Below are 5,033 nucleotides of genomic sequence, written 5' to 3' on the forward strand. Positions count from 1 at the left end.
AGCAAATGTATTTTAAGTTGTGAATTTTTCCTGCCTGGAATCCCACCTTGTAACACAGAACTCCACAGAACTCTGCAGATTCATGTAGGTCTCTGTAAGTCTGTCTGCTTTTGCTGTTTGGGTCCATTCTTCAATTATTTTATGAATGAGACTAGGAACCCTATAGGGGACCTTCTTTACCCCTGTTTCAATAGAGGCCAATACTATGGACATATGGTGTCTTACTTTAATTAAGAGACAAAATGACCTACAGTAATCATTTGTGAAGGTGCTTTGCAGACAGTGATAGACCAGCACCACCCTTTGAAACATTCTGGAAAAAATTAATTTTGTACCCTTTGTATGTTCAGAATGTAGCATCATTAGAAATCCTCAAAAAATAAATTAAAAAAAGATTCATGATTTCTTTTAACTATATGAAAATATACAAAGAATTGCCTTGATAAGTTCTTTATAGTCAAGTCAGAATAATTATATACTCCTATATCAAACCTCATCCATCCCTGAGTCAGGGACCATTTGGGGGGGGGGCAGAAAGATTGTAAGAGCCAGGGTTGGTTCATAAACTAGGGAAGGAGAGGCTTTCAGGTCACTGGAAGCTTTCTCATGTGAACTTGGGGCAATGGTGGAGTGGAGCCCAAGACCCATCCCAACTCAATCAGACAAGGGCCCAGAGTGGTGTGAGGGAAATGGGTGGTGGGCCAGCCCTAGTCTGAGAACTGTTGGAGATTGATTACAGTTGGGTGAGGGAGAGTAGACTTTCTTCAAGATCTCTAGAAAGGTCGAATAGACTCCATGGGATTAACTTTCACTGAGGAACACCCGAATGGTACTTAACATGTATGGCAGAATTCATGAGGCCTCGTGCAGAGGGAGTGTGGGGGCATGGATGGAGGAGTTTAATTTGATTAAGAACTTTTGCATGAAATGTACAAAATCTCAATAAAAACACTTTTTAAAAGAAAACAAAAACAGATTCTAGAAAAAGAGCACATATACATTGTTAGTGGAAATGTAAATTCATAATAGTGAGTATGGGAAATAAACATGGAATTCCTTAAATAAACTAGCAAAAGAACTACCATTTGATTCAGCTATATGACATGTGCATATGTATCCAAAGGAAATGTAGTCAACATGCAAAACAGGTGTTTATTTAGGAACTAGTCACAATATCTAAGATAGGAACTGTGCTTAGCTATCCATCAACAATTGGCCTGTATATACAACACAATAATAAAATTGCTTTCTTTGGTCATTTCAACTGTAGTATTTCAGTATGCAGACTTCCCACTTTGAGAGCAGACTATTAAAACCATATGTACACAAAAACTGATACTTACTGCAACCACTACTTCTGTGAGTCATCAAGTTCAATGGTGTTTTGAGGTGATAGTATCTTCTGTTACCTGCAATTGTATGGTTCTACAGGACACAGGGTGAGGACACTGGCTTAATTAATGCTAAAACACTAGATCATTTACCAACATTTCTTTGAAGATGTAACTACAAATGTCAGCAGAGGGAAAATATCAAATACCATTTGATCCAAATATGAAAATTAGATTACCATAGTTATTTTAAAGGGTCTTGGAAATCATAATGAACATGTGATCAAAGTCAGAAGATGCTGTTCTCAGGTATAACATTGCAAGCTCTGAATTACAGTGAACTGGGAAACAATGTCTCTGTCTTCCCACAGAGAGATAGCTAGAAAGCTATTCAGCTGTGGTTCCTTAAAGTCATGGTTAGAATAAGGACTCACAAGATTGCTTTAAGAGTCCTTAAGACTTTTTACAGAGTTTTAGGAGCAAACCTGGACCGTTCTCTCTTCTTTTGGTCTAAACACTTGTTTCCTTCAATTAATACCTCAAATTATTAACACATTTGATATATTAATATATTTTAAATTTTATCAGTCAGGTGTTAAGGAAAGGAATACATATAAAAGGAGTGAGATCTTCTTAATTGATTAAAAATATGCTTCTGATATTGTATTTATCAACATTCTAAAGCTGTTTTACAAAACTGTATAACATCAGAGTGTAGCATAAGACCCTGAGGCTACCTATATTCAAATAAATTGCTCAGCAACAGGCTATCATGGCATGGCAGAATTTCAAATAGTACTCAAACTTGAGGACAGCTCTGGGTTGGTTACAGAAAACAACATGCATGGTGATTTCTATCCTTGCCAGGAAGAGTCTCCTGTTCTTGCTGGGAATCTTCTAGAATCCATGCCAAGTACTACCCACTGTGTGTGACCTAAATAGGCATTCCAGTTATTCATTTAATTGCCTCTCCCACAAATCCTGATATGAAAGTTTCAGAATTTCTGTCCTGACAGACCTCCAAGATTTCTGCAAGACAGGTAAGTGGGAGCTGAAAGAGTATGAAGTCTTGCAGTTTCACATTACAGAAGAAGATATAGAATAGTCTTCATCCCACAGAAAACAGGGCTCTGAGAATCAGCAAAGGCTGTGGGGAGTTCTCAGGGGAGAATACAGATACTTTGTTTAATTCCAGAACCACAGAAAAGATTTGGAAACAAGATTAGTATATCCTTGAAAGTAGACAGAAAATAAGAGGAATGGTCCTCTTTGAATGTCCTCTGTGACCACACTCCCCTAAGTGACTATGATTGCTCCTCACTTGCAGACAAGATGCTACCTTGCATGACCCTAGGCTGCACATCCTGGTTGATGCTGTCCTGTCTGATACTCCTATCTCGGGTGCAAGGTAAGGTATTTCTGCCTCTAGCACTGGGTTCTTTGTAAAATTTCAGAACCAAGAAGTAGAGGAAACTGCCTGCAACTCATCCATCATTCTACTTTTTTCTGGATTATTGGTGGCAGGAGGTACCACAGTAAGCTACTATCAGTGAAATGAGATTTTCCCACTTTGTCATCAGGCTCTAATTTATTTTTGAGACTCAATGAACAAAATTGTGAAGGTCAGTAATGAACTTTAGTGAAGGAGACAGGTGAAAAATTTGAGGATACAAGTGGCTATTCCAGAGATAGAGTTGCAGACAATGGCATGTGTACGAAAGATAAAATGAAAAGACGTGTTCTTCCACACTGTCAGCCTCTAGAAATGAAGCAACTTGAGAGTGAGGGAAAAGTTGAGAGAGCTAGTCATGGTTGAATTCACTATTCCAAAAAGAACAGCTTTACAAACGTTCTCTAAGTTATCTCTTCATCCCACTCCCACTCTTCATCTCATGCCATAACCCTCTTTATCTCCCTCTACTCCAGGTGAAGATACCCAGAAGGAAACTTCCTCTCCACACATCAGCTTATCACTCCCATTGCTATGCCTTGTTTATGACACCAAAATCCTGGTTTAATGCAGATGTGAGTGGTGAAAGATTGGGTGGTGTGGAGATATAATGGAAAGTGTATGTAGGTAACGGGATAAAAGGTTTCCATGGTTCCATGGGAGTCAGAATGACTCTCCATTGTTCACATAATCATCTCACTCAAATATACCAGCTTTGTCATTCACCCATAAGTGAATAGCCTTCCTCTCATTCTATGCATTACACAGTTGGCCTGCCAGAAACAGCCCTTGGGACACCTGGTGTTTGTGCTCAGTGGAGCTGAGGCTTCCTTCGTGTCCTCACTAGTGAAGAGCAGAGTGAACAACTACCAGTATGTCTGGATTGGGCTCCATGATCCCACACTGGTGAGATTCCATCTTCTCTCAGTTACCTCTCAAGTGGCTATTGTATTCTGTGCCTCTTACCAGGAATAGAGTGATGAGGACTTGGGGGGCTCAGATACTGGGTGACATGGTTACAATGAAGTCCTCAAAGGCAGCATGAAAAGCTGAGTTTTGTGGAGGTTCCTAATTTAATTTCTTTGCTCATTGTCAGTTTTTGCATTACTCTAATAGAAAGCCTATTGAAGAGTTCTTTGAGCTTCAGTGAGTCTTCACAGTATTTGGGAGCATTGCGAATTAAGATAAGATCTATATTTGTTTTCCATAGAGTAGATATTTTCTTTGGTAGTCAGAGGCTTTTCTGAAATATATCAGCATTCACTACGTAGCAAATAATACATTGCTCTGGATCATGGTTCATGTGATTCTTGGCAAGGATATGCCTGAAGGAAAGATAAGTGAGAACATCCACATGGAAAGACCTCTGAGCAACATGATGGAATAGATTAAATTCCATTGGTATGGGGAATCAGGTGTTCTATCTAAGGGATTATGCAAGCAGAGCTCTAATGTACACTTCTACTACATAGGGTCAAGAACCTAGTGGAGCTGGATAGGAATGGAGTAACTCTGATGTGCTGAATTACGTTAACTGGGATAGAAATCCTGCCTCTGCCTTAGGTTACTGTGGAAGTCTAACAAAAACTTCAGGTATGAAACATATCTGCCCAACCTTTCTCACTCCTTTCTCACAAGTCTTGAACTTCTGGGTATCCCAATGAGGCAGGACTTGAAACATGGATTTGTCTTCTCCAGTTTTTCATGTTTCCTTCTTTACTGTGCCTTCCCCTGGACTGGGACACTAGTGAAAATGAGGGAGAAGCTTCAGGGACAAGGCCAAGTTTTGAAATGCCACTTCATGGTATTCACAAGATCTATTTTACCTTTTCTCTCTTTCCCCAGGATTTCTGAAATGGAAAGATTATCATTATGATGTGGAGCTACCCTATGTCTGCAAGTTCAAGTTCTAGGTAGACAGTCAACACCCTGAGTTTATCATGAAGGTTGTCACAGACTGTGGGGACCTAAAGGCCCTGCCTTGCAGAGGTCTGAGAGGAAGTTACTGGGGCACAGTCTGACTTGTTTTAAAACTCTGAAGGATACTTCCACACTGCTGAGGAGTGCATGATCAGCACATGACCATCCTTAAGATACACCCTCAGGGGGGAGGGGGATTTCCAGATGCCTTTATAAGCTCTATAAAACCTGCAACAAATGAGTCCCTGCTTGACTAGGCTCTCTGTTGTGCCTGAGTGTTCCTGGTACTGGGGGTGGCATGGGCTGGTGAATGGCGTGCTTACTCATCCCCA

At 40.2% G+C, this 5,033-nt stretch overlaps 1 pseudogene; it reads left to right on the forward strand.

The window, feature by feature from the left end:
* Nucleotides 1-2,663: 2,663 nt before the first annotated feature.
* Nucleotides 2,664-4,694, forward strand: LOC103749445 (annotated as a pseudogene).
* Nucleotides 4,695-5,033: the final 339 nt, after the last annotated feature.

Source organism: Nannospalax galili, unplaced genomic scaffold (assembly GCF_000622305.1).
Source record: "Nannospalax galili isolate Female #2095 unplaced genomic scaffold, S.galili_v1.0 scaffold726, whole genome shotgun sequence".
NCBI classification, from domain to species: domain Eukaryota; kingdom Metazoa; phylum Chordata; class Mammalia; order Rodentia; family Spalacidae; genus Nannospalax; species Nannospalax galili.